This window comes from Epinephelus fuscoguttatus, linkage group LG6 (genome assembly GCF_011397635.1).
Source record: "Epinephelus fuscoguttatus linkage group LG6, E.fuscoguttatus.final_Chr_v1".
Taxonomy (NCBI): Eukaryota; Metazoa; Chordata; class Actinopteri; order Perciformes; family Serranidae; genus Epinephelus; species Epinephelus fuscoguttatus.
Window position 1 is genome coordinate 1,296,194 of NC_064757.1, and position 18,782 is coordinate 1,314,975.

At 41.4% G+C, this 18,782-nt stretch overlaps 1 protein-coding gene across 2 annotated transcripts in view; it reads left to right on the plus strand.

Annotated features, from left to right (window-relative positions):
• The first annotated feature begins 13,264 nt into the window (after positions 1-13,264).
• The window catches only part of LOC125890223 (centrosome-associated protein CEP250-like), a 102,862-nt gene continuing 97,344 nt past the window's right edge, over positions 13,265-18,782 (plus strand). For both annotated transcript variants that reach the window (XM_049578746.1, XM_049578747.1), the window contains exon 1: positions 13,265-13,363. The gene's annotated coding sequence lies outside the window, so the exon portion shown is untranslated. The remainder of the gene's footprint in view (positions 13,364-18,782) is intronic.

Sequence of the window (18,782 nt, forward strand, 5' to 3'; positions counted from 1 at the left end):
AAGGTATCCTTATATGCTGACGACCTGCTTCTTTATGTTTACGATCCAATAAGCTCCATTCGGCATATTTTAACCACTCTCGAGTCCTTCGGAACTTTCTCTGGGTGCAAATTAAATATACAGAAAAGCGAAAACTTTCCTATCAACCAGTTGGCCCAGGAAGAGAGAGAGAGAGAGAGAGAGAGAGAGAGAGAGAGAGAGAGAGAGAGAGATGCAGGACAGATGGTAATGACAGTAGCTTACAACAACATTAATGAAAGTAATAATATTATAGTTATAGTTCTGGCTACTGTGGTACTTTATGTTGAAAGTATAAATTAATATCTGACAGTATATGTATGTGACAATAATCATATGTGTATAATAACAGTAGAAGTATGACTAATGACTAATGATGGCAGCAGCAGCAGGAAGCATCTGGCAGGACCACGGCAGCAGCACAACCACACACACGTCACGCTATCCAGGCACCACTGCGATATGAGTTAATCTGAGAGACAGTGGAGCACAAAGGCTCCGGAGAAGAAGCCGAGTTAGTGACATCCAGAATGGCCGAGTTAGCAAGATGCAGTAATAGGATACGAGAGAGAGAGAGAGAGAGAGAGAGAGAGAGAGAGAGAGAGAGAGAGAGAAGGAGAGAAGGTGCCCGGTGTATTATAGAGGGGTCCTCTGGTAGACTAGGCCTAAGTCAGCCTAACTAGGGGCTGGTGCAAGACAAGCCTGAGCCAGCCCTAACTATAAGCTTTATCAAAGAGGAAAGTCTTAAGTCTAGTCTTAAATGTGGAGACGCTGTCTGCCTCCCGGACTGTAATAGGAAGATGATTCCACAGGAGAGGAGCCTGATAGCTGAAGGCTCTGGCTCCTGATCTACTTTTGGAGACTTTAGGGACCACGAGTAATCCTGCGTTCTCAGAGCGCAGTGTTCTGGTGGGATAATATGGCACTATGAGCTCTCTAAGATATGATGGAGCCTGACCATTTAGAGGTTTATAAGTTAACAGTAGGATTGTAAATTCAATTCTGGATTTTACAGGGAGCCAGTACAGAGAAGGTAGAACAGGAGAAATATGATCTCGTTTCTTAGTTCCTGTTAATACACGTGCTGCTGCATTCTGAATTAGCTGGAGAGTTTTTAGGGACTTACTAGAGCCACCTGATAATAGAGAGTTACAGGAATCCAGCCTTGAGGTAACAAAAGCGTGGACCAATTTTTCTGCATCTTTTCGGGTCAGGATAGGCCTAATTTTCGCAATATTACGCAGATGAAAAAATGCAGTCCGTGAGGTTTGTTTTAAATGAGAATTAAAAGACACATCTTGATCAAATGTTACTCCGAGGTTTCTTACGGTAGTGCTAGAGGCCAGAGCAATGCCATCTAGAGAAACTGTGTCATCAGATAAAGAGTCTCTGAGTTGTTTCAGGCCAAGAACAATAACTTCAATTTTGTCTGAATTTAACATCAGGAAATTGGTGCTCATCCAGGTTTTTATGTCTTTAAGGCAGTTATGGAGTTTAGTTAATTGATTACTTTCTTCTGGCTTCATCGATAAATACAAGTGTGTATCATTCGCATAACAATGGAAATTTATAGAGTGATTTCTAATGATGTTACCTAAAGGAAGCATATATAGAGTAAATAGGATTGGTCCGAGCACAGAACCTTGCGGAACTCCAAAACAAACTTTGGTACGTAAGGATGATTCATTATGAACGTGAACAAACTGAAAATGATCAGATAAATAAGATTTAAACCAGCTTAGTGCAGAACCTTTTAAGCCAATTAAGTGATCCAGTCTCTGCAGTAGAATTTGATGGTCAATAGTGTCAAACGCCACACTAAAATCTAATAAAACAAGTACAGAGACGAGTCCTTTGTTTGAAGCAATCAGAAGGTCATTTGTAATTTTAACTCGTGCTGTCTCAGTGCTATGATGCACTCTCAATCCTGACTGAAATTCCTCAAATAAATTATTATCATGGAGAAAATCACACAGCTGGTCTGCGACTACTTTCTCAAGGATCTTTGACATAAAGGGAAGATTAGATATTGGTCTATAGTTGGCTAACACCTCTGGATCCAGAGTAGGCTTTTTTAGTAGAAGTTTAATTACAGATACCTTAAAAGACTGTGGTACATAGCCTGTTAATAAGGATATATTGATCATATCTAATATATGAGTGTTAACTAAAGGTAAGACCTCCTTAAGTAGCCTAGAGACACATTGATGATTTAGATGAAGAAATCACTGCGGTCAATTCTTGAAGAGAAATCGGGGAGAAGCAATCTAAATATATATCAGGTCTTACAGCTGTGTTTGTGGTTAGATAGGTACTATCTGAGGGCAGGAGGTCATGAATTTGGCCTCTAATAGTGAGAATTTTGTCATTAAAAATCTCATAAAATCATTACTGCTCAGGGCTAAAGGAATACAAGGCTCAATAGAGCTTTGACTCTCAGTCAGCCTGGCTACAGTGCTGAAAAGAAACCTGGGGTTATCCTTGTTTTCTTCTATTAATGCTGAGTAATAGTTTGCTCTGGCATTGCGGAGGCCCCTCTTATAAGTTTTGAGACTGTCTGCCCAGATTAAACGAGATTCTTCCAGTTTGGTTAATCGCCAATTCCTTTCAAATTTTGCATTATTTGTTTTAACTTAAGGGTTTGAGAGTTATACTAAGGAGCAAAGTTCCTTTGCTTTGTTAACTTCTTTTTGAGAGGAGCTACAGAGTCGAGTGTTGTCCGCAGCGAGCTTACGGCGCTATTGACAAAATGATCAATTCGGGAGAGGTACGGGAAACCTCTGTTACTGAAGGACTTGGTATTGAATTTAACGACGGAGTAATCATTTCCTTAAATTTTGCGACAGCACTATATGATAAACATCTAGTATAGTAACTGTTGCTGAGTGGTGTGTAATCGAGTAAAAAGAAATCAAAAGTAATCAGATAATGATCCGATAGCGAGGGATTTTGTGGAAAGACTCTTAGGTTATCAATTTCAATTCCATACGTCAGAACTAGATCGAGGGTATGGTTAAAACAGTGAGTGGGTTCATGTACACCCTGACTGAAGCCAATGGAGTATAATGATGAGATAAACGCGGTAGCCAGGGGGTCATTATCAATGTCGACATGAATGTTAAAATCGCCTACAATAATAACCTTATCTGATTTAAGAACTAAACTGGATAAAAACTCTGAGAATTCAGATACAAATTCAGAATACGGGCCAGGAGCACGGTACACTATAACAAATAAAAGTGGCTGCGAGGTTTTCCAGGTCGGATGTAAAAGACTAAGAACGAGGCTTTCAAATGAATTATAATCTAGTTTAGGTTTAGGGCTGATTAACAGGCTAGAGTTAAAAATGGCTGCAACTCTCCCTCCTCAGCCGCTCCCTCAAGGAATGTGGGTATTATTATGACTGGGAGGAGTGGATTCATTTAGACTAACATATTCATCTTGACACAGCCAGGTTTCAGTGAGACTGAGTAAATCAGTATGATTATCTGATATTAATTCTGTCAAGGTCCAGATGATGAAGACATCATCTATGTACCTTCTGTAGGTGGAGATATGTTGAAGAAAAGAAATATGATTATCTGAAATTAATTCGTTTACTAACACTGCTTTAGACGATAAAGACCTGATATTTAACAGTCCGCATTTAATTCTCCTGTTTTGTCTTTCTGTCACAGAAGAGGTTTTAATTTTTATGAGGTTGTTATGCACAACTCCTCTTTGTTTGATTTTAGATTTAAATAATTTAGGTGGTCGGGGGACAGACACCATTTGTATAAAACTATGAAAACTATGGCTGGGTAACTGAACTTGATGCTCAGAGAGGCGTATAGGACTGCGACTCTGAGTCGTGATCTCAACTCTGGGTTGTCAGGGATTTAAATTACTAATAAAATTTGCCAGGTTCCTAGAAATGAGAGCAGCTCCATCCAAAGTGGGATGAATGCTGTCTTTCCTAATAAGACCAGGTTTTCCCCAGAAAGTTTGCCAATTATTAACAAAACCCACATTGTTTGCTGGACACCACCTGGACAGCTAGCGATTAAATGATGACATGCAGCTAAATATGTCATCACTGGTCAGATTTGGGAGGGGTCCGATATCGTTTTTGCATATTCACACACCGAGGCAATATTAATTTTAGTGACCTCTGATTGGCGTAACCAGGTGTCATTGCTGCTGACGTGAATAACAATCTTACTGAATCTATGTTTAGCTTTAGCTAGCAGTTTTAAATTTGATTCAGTGTCGCCCGCTCTGGCCCCAGGGATACATTTGACTATGGTCGCTGGTGTTGCCAACTTCATGTTCCTCAGAATAGAGCTGCCAATAACCAGAGTTTTATCCTCAGCAGGTGTGTCGCTGAGTGGGGAAAAGCAGTTGGAAACGTGAACAGGCTGGTGGTGAGCCGTGGGCTTCAGCTTGGAGCTATGCCTCTGGCGAACGGTTACCCAACCTCCCGACTGAACAGGCGTTACCGGAGGACCGCTAGCAGAGGCTAAGGCTATGCTATGTGGCTCTGTACCGGCTACAGGGGGCTGGCTAACTACCGCAGCTACTGAATGGTTTTCCATGGTGTGGAGCCGCGCTTCTAATTCACTAAGCCTCACCTCCAATGCAGCCAATAAGCTACACTTATTACAGTTACCACTGTCGCTAAAGAAGGCAGAGGCATAACTGAACATTTGGCACACCGAGCAAGAAAGAGGAGAGGGAGAAGCCATCGCTAACTGTAAAGCTAATGTAGCTACCAAGGCTAGTAATGTGCAAACAACAGCTAAGAGATTAGCAAGAAAGTCGTAGAAAGGAGGAGAGCTATAAGTGCTTAAACAGAACCAGTGTGGGTTAAGACTTGAAGTAGACGTTAAAGCAACTGAAGTGAGAAAGCAGAAAGCAGGCTAGTAGAATTCACCAGAGCAGTACAGAGACGCTGTCACAGAAACACCGGAAATGACACAACTCGCTTACCGCAATACATCAGCAGGTCTGCAGCACCCAATGTGTCCTCTACTGACATCTAAAGTGAAAAATGATCTGCAGAGATGGAATGGCCTACCTCTCTCTATTATGGGATTTGTAAAGTGGCTCACACTGAAATTAACAGCAGCATTTTGCCACATTTAGCTTCCAACAACGTTTAAAAAAAAGTGGTGTGATTTTTTTTAAAAGTCACTTTTTACCACATTTACAGCAATATTTGAAATATGTTAAATATAATTGTCACGTCTCGATCGGGCTGGACCCAAATGCAGCAGACGGACAAGGTCAGGTAAGTTTACAATGTTTATTGAGTCAAAGGGGGGTATTAGCTGGCAGGTGATGACGGCGGAGTACGGGGCAGAGGGGGTCCGGTGTGGCGTGGCTGGCAGCAGGAGATCCTGGACAGAAACAATTATTAGTTCCAGCGGGAAAAAACAAAAGCAGGCAGAGGCTAAGCTGGGCACAAAACAGCAAACTAGGAGTTAGACGTACTACCGTAAACGACAACGATCCAGCAGAGACTGATTGTTGCTGCGGGATACTTGTAGGGGTAGAACAGGTAGAGAGACAAGAACAAAAACACACCAGCCATACACCCACTCACTCAAATGACTAAAAAAAAAACCAAACCAAACAAAAGCACACACACACACACACACACACACACACACACACACACACACACACACAGAGCATCACGGAGGACGGGTCATGACAATAATGTCACAGTGAAATCTAAATATTATATGTTAAATCTAAATGTTAAATGTCAATATTAAATATAAATCTAAATGTTAATTGTTAAATCTAAATATTAAATGTTAATTCTAAATGTGCTTGGTGAAACTAAATATTTAGCTAATATGCAAATGCACACTGCCGGTCGCCGGAAGTACCAAAATAAAAGCCCGAGTGGTCAGACTGTGTTTATGGCATCAAATAATGAATTAAAACCAAACTAATCAGAGAAAATGAACACTTGAGCATACATCAGCAGCGTGATAAAAACTACCTAAAATGACAGTCCAGAGGAGGTTTCATAGAGGATCTGCACTGCCACTTAACAGCCCCACTGAATGTTCTTCAGGAGGCCCAAATTTCCAATGGGCTGCTAATGTTGACAACAGACAATTCCCTGATTTTCCAGAAGATGAGAGAGACTTTTCAGCACTGGGAGTTAATGACCCAGGCAGAAGTGTTGATATCCTCTCCACCTTTCCAAGATTCTTGGATACAAAAGGATTGGTAAGTTTGCAATGAGATGTTTAGAATGGCTTGAAATTATTAATTTTTAATAATAATAATTATTAAATATTTCCTGTAGTAGTTTAATATCTTCTGTGTTGAAAGTGGATCAAGACTTTACTCACCTATTTGATGAAGAGACATCCTCCAGGCTGCTCTAGAAATGGGATGTGTTCTTCAAGCCACATGTTAGACCAGTAGCTAAGCAGCTAATTGCATTTTTTTCAGTAAAATCTTTCACAAGCAGAAAGAAGCACCAAAATTGGCACAAATACTCCTTGCGGGTTGTTCTTTTGATAAAACCCATTAGCCACGCAAAAATCACGATGGCCGCCAATTCAATCCCAGAAATGTTATTTTGGGGGCAACTTTGTGTAAAATTGTCCAATAAGTATGATCTTGATATCTAATCATACATTTTTGACCACAGAGAGGCCAGATGTATTGTATTGGAGAGGCCAAGAAGATTCCTTCTACCATATTTCAGCCATTGAAAGAAAATATTATGCTTACTGATCTCTGGGCTGCTACACATGGCGTAGGGGAGAGTGGCTTAAGATGAGCCAGTGGGTAAGTTGACCCACACACTGTTTTTAAATTAGTTTATAACCCTAACCCTAACCCACAACACAACCGTTCAGCCCGGTTACATCTGCGGTCTCTGCGGCTTCTCTGCTACTGTGCAATTTGTTGTCATGTGACCATAAATTCACGAAGCACCCATCATTTCTATCTGGCTGTGATGGAGAGAAGTACATGGGAGAAGTGGTAAGTATTTGTTTACACAAGAAACGTTTTTGTTTGTCACAGTAACTTTTATGCTTGTCAGGTAATGACCATTATATCAAAGCAAAGTGAAGCAGAGTCGAGAAACTAGCACAATTGCAAGTGAAAGCAAAACACAATTAAGACTCTCACACTGAGCTGAAATGAAGTGAGTGCACTTAAATTAACTACATAACATGTTAGGGATGTATTTAAGCTCTTATTACTGTACTGCTATACTGTAACATCACACTGAAACCACGTTAACTGTGTGTTCATAGTAAAGGCGCAAACATACTCGGGCGGAATGTACGTGGAGTAGACTCCACGGAGGTCCGCCCAGACTAAAAGCGGACGTCCGCAAGCCCTGTGCGCACAAAGCTCAGATTTTACGACTGTGAGGACTCCGCTCCGCGCACCAGTGTCACACAAAAGACTGCTTGGCATGTATTTTTCACATTGACCTCCAATAAATGTGACACCGATCTGCATTTTGTATTTGCCGCCAGTGTTTATGTTCGTAAAGACTTCGCATGTCCCTCACCAACATGGCAAACTCCCCTTCCTGGTCTCTTGTGGCATTTAGTGGCCGTACATACCACCGTCTCTTCGGTTTATTTGCTTGCAGAGCCAGCAGGCAGAGCAGCTCCTCTTCCTCGTCGTCAGTGTAGGACGCATGACAGAAGAGTGTAAACAACGCGCGAGACTATGGAAGCCTGAATGACTGCGAACATTCCTCACAGAGTCTGCTCCGCTTCTAGTACGCCCGAGTCTGTGAGCACTTTAATTCAGCACAAGCTAGCTAGGCTAGTTAGCAAGGCTAATTTCCGTACCAGCTAACTACTGAAACAACTGTTTACTGACATTACAGCGGTATAGTAAATACACTTTAGATTAACTAGAAAGGGTAGGTGAAACACTGCTGTTGGTGATTTGCCAACTTATAAAATAATGTGAATCATTTGGCTAAACATTAGCCTAAATGCCAAGCCAGCCAAATAGGTGGGTATGGGGCAAAGTGAGCCAATCACTGTGGGGTAATTGAGCCAGTGGTTGAACTTGACCTTCCTTAAGGCACTGAAGTTAAGTCTCTGAAGTATGAAATGGTATTTTAATGTAGTATTACACAACTGGTTTGGTTTATCACATGTTAAATATTGTAGATTTGTTATAACATTTAACATAACATTAGGATTTATTGGGATTTTCTTTTTTCTTTCTTACTTTTTTTCTTTGCTCCTCAAAACTACACTGGTTGTCCTTTTAATTTGGATGAGTACCCTCATTTAACAGATATGTTTAAAATTGTTTCACCAGTGGCAAACATTGAAATATTCTAAATATTGTTGTTGTTGTAATGTTGTTTAAGTTAGCTTTCAGAAAACAGGCAGAAATAAGACTATTTGGAAAATTAATCGATTACTTTTTTAAAAGAGGTAAATTATTATATATAAATTATGTTCATGTGTCAACTTAAAAAGTCAGACAGTCAGTTTACCCCCACATGGCTCAACTTACCCACTGACTCAGATCAGCTTACCTCTAACCTGGGAGCCACAAGAACCCTTTTTTAAAGTCATATTTTCAGGGCCCTTAGTTATAGATGGATTCTTATAATTTCAATGATAGGAGACATCCTGAAATAAGGGTAGGTGTTTTCAGTGTAGTTCTGTCTCATTTTTCCTTGCCTACAGGACGCCATAAGTAAAACTGTAGCTGCAGATGTGAAGATTAGGCTCTGTTTCATAGGTTAGTTAGAGCATAGTTTAGTTGATATACTCTAACACAGCTGTTGAGTCTAGAATGTTAAGGTTATTGACGTTACAGATGAATTTGATGTGACAAATGTACATTGATTCTAAAATGTTCAGGTTACACATAATTGCATTTTACATTTTGTATGTTTTATGCTATGCTGTACAAATGATATGTACAGTAGTAAGCAAAGGATCATATTCAGCTTCTCATGAGCAAATCAATTGATCGCGAACAAATTGTTCAAAAGAACAAATCTGTTGAGTTAACGTACTGAAGTGAATCACTTCCGGAACTGATTCGTTCATTTCTCAGTTCAGTTGAGCTCAGCAGCGAGCATGCAGGCCGGGAATGGAGATGCTGATTCAGTCCGTGCGTACGTTGAATCACTCGCGAGTCACGAGGCAGCCAGGGTGCAGGGAGGGACTGCTTACCACATGACGAATCACTCGGTGAACGAATCACTCAGTGAACAACGTAACCTCAATTCCTGAGTGATTCAAATCATTTCTTCTCAGTGATACATTTTCATAGAGACTGTTTCTCCAAGCTAACGGCAAATGTAGCCAGGAGTCAAGCCACATGAACACAATCACACACCTCCCCATTGTTTTAACAGACTTAGTTTCCAGATAAACAAACTTAAAACGTTAGGTTGGCCAGTAATGAGACTCACCAGTGCACGGCAGACGCAGCAGCAGCAACACAGAGAGACTGAGTCGGACTACGCGGTACACAGTCAGGGCTCCTCCCGCCAAGCACTGAACAATTCGGTGAACAAATCTTTTGAACAAATCTTTTGAATGACTCTTTCTAATGAACTGATTCTAGTGATTCAGTAACATCTAAAGAACTGCTTTGCCCATCACTAGTACATTTCTAATAAACGTTTTGCTGGAATAATGTTGTGTTTATGTATATTTTGTAGGCTACATAACTTTAGAAAATATTCTGAGTAAATGGCATAAAGAGATATAAAAAGGATTTCTGATGTATAGATTAGAATTTTCCATAGTTAAAAACCTATAATTTGACACCAGAATCATTGAAATTGGCCCAGAAAATTAAGTTCTGTCGTAAAAGATGGTTGAAATGGTGGCCATCTTTAAAAATGGTGGCCATTTTGAAATTTACGTGGCTAATGGGATTTTTCAAAAGAATGACCCAAGAGGTACACTCAGTCAAATTTTGGTGCTTCTTTCCAGATTTGAAAGACTTTTTTGCTTATCTGCTCAGCTACAGGTGACCTTGCAGCTGCACCTTGGTCTAACATCATGCAGGCGGACTTCCATCGCGTCTGGTTCCTTGTGCAAGCAGTCTATGATACCCTGCCCTCCACATCTGGGGAAAGTGAGACACCTTCCTGCCTCCTTTGCTCCGGAAGAGGCTCCTTATAACACCTCCTCATTAGCTGCCCAAAGACCCTGCCTGATGGCCGCTATCATTGGCGCGATGACCAGGTGCTCAAAGCAGTTGCTAAGAGCGTAGCCTTAGCCATCAGTGCCAGTAAACACCAACATGCTCCGAAGACAGCAATCCCCTTCATCAAAGCTGGAGAGAAACCTCGAGTGCATCCACAACAACATCCCTCCGGCCAGACATGATCATCACCTCTGAGGCTTCAAAACATCTGATCATGCTGGAACTCACTGTGCCCTGGGAAGAGCGGATTAAGGAAGCCAATGAGAGGAAACATGCAAAGTACCAGGAACTGGTGGAAGAGTGCAGGGGCAGGGGCTGGAGAACATTCTACGAGCCCACAGAAGTTGGCTGTAGAGGCTTCGCAGGACGCTCACTCTGCAAAGTCCTTTGCCGATTGGGCGTCACAGAGGCAGCCAAGAAGAGGGCCATCCAATCTGCAAGTGAAGCCGCAGAAAAAGCCACAAGGTGGCTTTGGATTAAGGGGGCTGACCTGTGGCTTGCTGCTGGGACGCGTCGGGGCCTGATCACCCCCGGCTGGGTCGCCTGGATGAGGGTGTCTGATGTTGCAAGACCCGAAACACCCAATGACCCCAGGATACATCACTGAGGATGCGTCCCAGTCATGGACCGTGGAACGCATCTGAACAAGGGGGGAGCCATAATTTCAAGTCACACGGAGGGGGTGGGGGGGCATATGCATTGAAACAGACAATATTACTGACGTTGCGGAGCACTTTTTTTATTCCGATGCCACACAGTCACATCTACAGTACATGCATGAACACGAACACATGCTTGCTCAGATTAACCCCTCTGATCCCACTCTAACATTCACACACAACAGGCCAAGCCTATTTATAGCTACATAAACGCACAGATGAGGCCACAGTGGAAGCTGGAGTAATTTGATCATTTTGTTTTTTCTGTTTACTTGAAGAAAATCAGATATCGACTTCTGTCTCTTCATTTTCCCAGATGCAGCCAGCGCAGGCGCCTACCGTTAGCTCGCGACGCTCATGCATGACGTATTGATAAACAATGCACTTGATAGGCACACTAATATCAAATCAATATGCAGCAGTCAGTGGGAGTTTTTTTTTTTTATCGGCAGCAGTTGGTGAGAGTGAGTAAAGGTGTGTGGTGACTTGGCTTGTAAAAACACAGATAGGATACAACTTAGGCTTTTATTCATATAAAATAGTTTGTCAGAGTAGAGCCCTGCGCGGGACTGTTTTCTTCATCACGCTCCTGCCCGCTCCGCTGAATTTCTGACCATTACCGCCCGCAACCGCAACGTGTGTGTTACACTCCCGCCGGCTCCCGCGATGTGTATGTCCACTCCTGCCCGCTCCCGCAAAACTCTGAGAATTTATGCCCGCACAATAATAGAGATGCATTGCAATAGATATGGAGTGGAAACGCTCATGCATGTGCACCAAGTTCCTGTGTTGACATCCCGTCGCTAGGCTACATCTTCTTCTTATTGTTTTTCTTCTTCTTCTACTGTTTAATGGCGGTTGGCAAACAGCGAATTGGCCCATTACCGCCACCAACTGGTGGAGTGTGGATCAAAATGACTATTACTATTTGCGTTGGGTCCCAGTGCAGCCCTTTATGTCAGAGTACAAAAGTTACCCGGGCCATGGCCCCCCTGGCCCCCCCGGTTCCGCGGTCTATGGTCCCAGTGCATCCAGGAGATGTTTCTTGCATAGTCATACAAGAGGGCTAAGCAGCCCACCTCAATACCAGAGTTGCGTCACTTGGTGTAGTCAGCAGAATGTCCCCAAGGAAGTGATCTTGAGGCATCTGGGTTGTTGCTAATACATCTGCTTCCACTACCGCTGGAGTGATTGAAGTCTCCAAAAATTCAATCAATCAATCAATTTTATTTGTAAAGCCCAATATATCACAAATAACAATTTGATAACAACAGCATATGACATCCCTCTGTCCTTTGGACCCCCGCAGCAGATAAGGAAAAACTCCCCCCAGAAATACCCTCAATCACCATACCTTCAAAGTATTACTAAGTCATGAAAGGTGTGTAATGAAAGTGTCTGATCTTAAATTTCATTTGATATTCAAAGTTCTTATAATGTGTCAGATGACAGTTTGTACTTTATACCTTCATTTACAATGATTTGGCTGCAAAGTTAAAAAGTTACAAAAATTTTATTTATATATTTTTGAAAATTGTTTCTTGGGTTTCTTTTGTAATTCTATCATTTTAACATTTTTTAGTGTAGGTAGCTTGACATTTTAGGGAGTGAAACTAATACTACTCAAATAGTACAAAATGTAACTCAGAGCACTGTTTTTGTCTAATCCCATAGTGTTGATTTCACTCTGTTTTGTGAGTTAAAGAAGCGACACTGGCATAGTGTTAAATGTTTAACTATTTTGAAAGTTGATTTGTCTCTGGACAGTGTGGAGCTATACACCCTGGAAAGGGGTTTGATTTTATGGCTTTTGCTTGTAGTATTGTATGTATTGGTACTTTTACCAATAAATATCTGAATATTTCTTTCACCATGGTGTGACAGTAATCAGTTCACAGTTTTATACACTTTTCAAAGTCTTAATACCCCTTTGTGCTACTTCAGTGCTGTCTGTTACAGTATGTTGTTTTAAATAATTAACGTTTAAGATAATACTTATAAATAACACATACAAATTCCTTGCAATATCATATATATTTTCCTACACTGAGAAAATTACAATGAAAAGAAGAAAATTAAAACATATATGCTATTTACGATTGTAGTGATCTACCTCGATCTGTAATTCTTGATTTGCCCCTTAAATTCTCTGATAAATGTATTTAAATTTATAGAAATCCTGTATATGTCACAGCATCACATGTTTATTCAGTGTGTCCTTGTCTCTAGATGCATACACTGAATTAAATAGTCAAACTCAACTGGAACCAAACCTTCAGACTGTGAAGATGTTGATGTGATAATGTCGTACAAAAACTGCTCTCAGTGATTTCGGGATTATTCGGGTTGGATTGGATTATAGTTGTTATATAAAGCAGCTGCACAGGATTGGTGGCCCGAGCCGAGCATGCGCAGAGTGTCATCCCTAACAACATAACGAACCATAAGCGTGTTTACGGAGTTAAAGTTAAACAGTGAAGGTTTGAAAGGAAAAGAAAGGCTTCGTGCAAAGAGTAGAGGTGAGTTGAGTGTGTCTTCTCTGCTTGTCGCGGCTCTGCGTGTGTGTGCGTGAGTGTGTGTAACTCTAGGCTTGTTCTCTTATGGAATTAAGATGCATAAATGAGGGCGGCCGCGGCATTTGCCGGTGTGGAAAGCAGGCAGGCATTAAATCTAGTCTATCGCGAGTACATGCAGTGCTCGCAGTCTCATCGTGTTCACAGTCAACACTGGCAGTCACTGCTTCCATAGCGAGCCCGCTGGAGGCAATGCACTCAGCACAGTGATGGAGTTTTTATCGGGAACAAAATGTTCTGAATCCAAACCTCCTATCCTAACATGAAGCTGCAGCCTGATACCATCCTTCGTTACTTCGAAAGGCACACAATGCTGCCTATACCATTTGTTTCAATACAACTTCTTTGTTTCTCAGGTAGCCTATTTCTCAACCAGACTGCCAGCTTAAATTAGTTGTGTACATTGTGTGTACATTTTATTAGTGTGGTTTTGAACACACACACCAAGAGCTCTTTTTTCTTTTCTTTTTTTTTTTTAAAATCAGTGGCGTAATTTTATTTCATTTGTTTTTACTTAGTAAATATGGAATAGATTTAATAGATCAGACGGCCAGTAATGAATTTGCATGTGTGAAATCTGTTGGCAAGTTTACTGTCCTTTTTGCTGCTGCCAGTGGGACACAATCTTCAACACTTTCAGCATGCCTGCCAGAACCCCCCCCACCCCCCCCCACCCCCGACTTTGGAACTCTTTGTTCCCCTTACTTTGCGCCATTTCAGACAGCCTGGCTATGCGCTGACTCTGTTTCATTGACGGTCTGTAAAGCAATGAATTAAAAAGTGCAGCATTTGCCTACTTGCTGCGTTCACATTCAAGCTTGGTAGTCGTGAGTTGAGTTCATGATCTTCTTTTTCACCCACCTCCATGAAAAGTCAGCTTTGAACATTTACAGTGTGTGTGTTAACTGAAAGAAGTCATTTAGTATAGCCTAATTTCACATTGGAACATCATGTACCAGAAGTCTTTTCATCCGTCTCTGTGTGTCAAAACGACTCAGAACCTTTCAAAAATATCCACCTTTATTTTCTCATAGCAACTTACACAAATACTTCTGAGTAAGTTCCCAGTAGAACGTATCAGTAGGTTGCAGCCAGGATATTAAGACCAAAAGGTTTAAATGCGCTGTATGTAAGAATGTGGCCAAAACGGCTGCCGTGGCAGGGCCGCGTTGCCGCGTCCTTGATCTTCCGTTTTCCAGTGGACCGTTCGAGCAAGTCCGGCTTCTCTGCTGCTAACGCTGCTGCCGGGATACAGCTGAGGAGAAGCCGGCTGCACATGCTGGGACACTGCTAATGCTGCATGCTGTGCTGCTGTAGCTCAATTGTAACTGTAACTGATGCTGAGACTCTACTGACTGCGTGACTGGTAGACGGCGGTGGGTGGCGCAACAGGCCAAAACATAAATTCAAAACATAAACATGATTTGCGGACCGCAAAAAAATTTTTTAGATGCAAATATTCTGGCCGTACTATTGATGTCGGTGAGATCAGTATGTTATATGAACATTATTCCTTAGTCTCTGTGACATATTAGGAGGATTTTACGACTATTTGCTTTAGATTTCTTACATATAGCTCCTTTAAGGTCAAACTGGTCTGCTAATAAATCCTCTCTATAAACATAGTGGAAATGCCAGATGTAAAACTACACAAAAAGTTGAAGGTCCAGTGTGGAGGATTTAGGGGCATCTATTGGTAGAACTGATGTATAATATATATAAGCATGTTTCATTAGAGTATAGTCATCTGAAAGGGAAGGGAAGGAGGGGTTGGCAGGTTAACAAGGGGACCCTTTCTGGTCATTTTGCTAACAAAGGGGCAAGTGTCTCTCATCCCTGCTCAAATCACCTTCTGGTGATATCACATAAGTTAATGCCTCAACCTCCCCCCTCTTTCCAAGCACAGTGTCACCCCCTGTTAGTCAAGAGGAAACCCATCCCTTTACATTTGATATGTTAAGTGAAGAAAAGAGTATTGACGTTGAAGTTTTTATCTACACATGCAGACACACACTTCTTTTAAATTCAGTGATGTCTCTGAGCAATGGGGGGCGTGAGCAAGTAACAAAACGTGTAGCTCAGTGTGTGACGTAAACAGTGACGTACTCCGAGGAAAGCCGCGGCTGGTCAGACCTTCGGCGATTCTCTCATAATTTGGCCCGTCCTTCACCGCCCCTGTCACTTGGCGGTTAATGGCCTCTTCATTTGCGAGGGCAATGAGGGCACGCATTTCTTTTTCTCCCCAGTTGCTCATCTTTACTGTAGTGTCTGTCAGGTTTGTGTGTCCCTCTTGCTACTAGTAGAAGCTGCTCATTCCTGCTATCAGCTGTTTCCTGTTAGTCCACTGCCAGTGGGTTGTCGTTGCGGCGTCATCAACAGCTCCTCCCAAAAGTCATCGACAGGCCCTCCCGTGGCAGAAGGGTGCCTTGTTCTTTTTAAACCAAAAAGGTTCCGCCAATATGACTACCCTATGAGGTGGGAAATTGGGCACATCGGATCAACTCGCCAGTCCGGCTCTGTGTGTCTAAACGCTTGCAGCTTGCCGGCAAAACGGCCCAGTATCTGATAGTGTAAAAGGGGCTTGTGTCTCAACAGGGCTTGAAATGAACTTTTTTTACATGGTAGACTTCAAAAAGTTAGGAGCACCAGCAAAATTTTGGGAGCACCCACCGTAATGTAAGAAGCACCAACAGTGTAATCATTTTTTTTTATTGCAACAAAAAGTCGACATTATACTGTATACATTACATTATATATGTATAGTACACTTATCATTAACAACTTTTTCAATCAATCAATCAATTTTATTTATAAAGCCCAATATCACAAATCACAATTTGCCTCACAGGGCTTTACAGCATACAACATCCCTCTGTCCTTTGGACCCTCACAGCAGATAAGGAAAAACTCCCCAAAAAAAACCCCTTTTCAGTTGAAGACATTTTTAGAAAAAACACCACTGAACCACTGAACACTGAGAAACCTTAGATGATGATAATACTGATGATGATGACAGTCATCATCATCAGTATTATCATCATCTAAGGTTTCTCTTTCATTCACAGTGGTATTATCGGTATTATCAGTATTATCATCATCTAAGGTTTCTCTATCATCATCTAAGGTTTCTCTTTCATTCACAGTGGTGTTCAGTGGTAGCCTGGCGTTGCCAAACCCAATTCGCAAAACGTGAATGGGTCTGGACACGGAGTGTACATTTCCTCTATTCCCGAGGGGCAATATCAACGGCTATCACTCAAAGTGCCCCTTCACGCAATTGGAAAGACGGAAAACCAATCAGAGTAAATGAAACGTGACATAGGCTAGCACAACGCCACTGTAAACAGACCAGCAAGCTGCAGCGGAGATGAGCTGTGACAGTGTCTGGGAAAGAGTGTTGCCGTCTTTGTGGATTTCCTCCTCACTGTGGACTCCAAGTTGCATGGCTGTGATTCCCAGCTTGGTCGCTTCCCTGACCTGCTCTTCCATGAGAGCAACTAGCGGAGAAACAACAATAGCCACTAAAAAAGTCTTCAGCGTTCTCTTCATTTTCTCTTCTAAAATTATTAAAGGTCAAGCTCAAGTTTGATTGGTCACTGTCAGCTCACGAGGTAGAGAGAAGCCTGGGAACTTTATTAATGTAGCCTACTAACTTGAGGGGGGAAAAAAAAAAACTTGTGAATGAGACATTCGACTCGGGGGAAAAATAGTTGCACCAGAAGAATTAGTTACACTCGCACCAGTGCTCCCAATTATATTTTGAGGTCGCACAGATTAAATTTTGGTCCTATATGCGACCAAAACGGCCCCAATTTTCTGAGTTGAAAGAGATGTGTGTAGGGTGAATGCCCTTAACTCACTTGTATGTGCCATATGAACACCAATTTGTTGGCACCAGTGGTTCTATCATGCAGCGCAATGTCTCATTTTTTGCTTACCTGTGTCTACAACTGACATAGATGCACATTGTGGATGCAGAAATAAAAAAAATGACTTTTGTGTCAGGTTAGGCTAATGAAGCATTTATGTCCTGTTAGAGAAATGGGAAGAACAGGAAAACCTCATTAAGCATTATTCCAAGATAGTTTTGTAGTCACAAGACATAAACGGAAATAAAGCCTTACTGACCTCTTTTTCGTTATAGAGTCATGATTAAAAATGGTGAATAGCTCCTTTTGTAATAAGATAAGATACACCTTCATTGATCCCACAATTGAGAAATTCCAGTGTTACAGCAGTCAAGGAGAGAGAGTTAGATTAAAAATTTCAAAATTTAAACTTAAAAAACTTAAAAACTAGGCATGCAAAATAAAGTACAAAAATACAAGAAATAATAATAATAATAATAATAATAATAATAATAATGAGAAGTGGATAATAATCAGCAGTGGATTAAAGAGAGCATATCTAGTGCAAGAAATGAAGTAATGAAAATGTTAGTGTTAGCATTAGATTTTATTATTATTGTTGCTGCCGATGAGATGCTCAGTGACAGTGAGTGCATGTGTGTGTGTGTGTCAGTGGGGGACATGAGTGAGAGTCCATCTACCCGCTCCATTCTTAAGAACACAATATCTTAAGAACGCCTTGAGGGAATTTTCTCAAATTTGGCCCAAACATACATCCTTGACCTGAAATGATCAACTGATTAGAATATAATCGTCCAAGGTCAAGGTCAAGGTCACTGCGACCTCATAATGTTCTGCAAAAACACTTTTCTGGCCATAACTCAGGGAGAAGGGGAGGCATTTGGTCAGATACTGAATTTGTTACATTAATTCTGGGTGCCTACCTTATTTTAAATGTCCTTTAATATTGAAATGCCTTGCCTGTTTTATGTCCATTATGTCTGTTTTCATGGGAAGCACCCAGTGCTTATCCTGCATATTGTAAAGTCCTTTGTGCTGCATTTCTTGTATGAAAGGTGCGAAAAATAAAGTTTAAAATTATTAGTATTATTATCACAGTATCTATCTGGAAACCATGCAGAGACCACCAATCAGCTGTGTAAATAACGCCTTTGCCTAGTTTGAGCTGTTTCACAAGGATTAGCCCGATGGAGGTTCTGTCAATATCTAAAGCCTGTGTAACTGCATAGCACAGTCCATTCCGTAATCAAGAGACTGCTGTCTGCATGCATGTATATAAAGATCTATTGCTAAAGCCCTTATACAATACGCCCTACAAGATGAATTTATTTATAATTATCAAATATCTATGGATGGAATCCAGCACAGACTGCTTGTATCACACCAGTGTGCATTCAAACTCCCTACTTAAAGGGAGTGGTTAGCTGGGGGACAATGCGTCAGTCTGACCACCCTATAGTTCGACTACCCATTCCTCGGACTACCCAGTAGTCCGA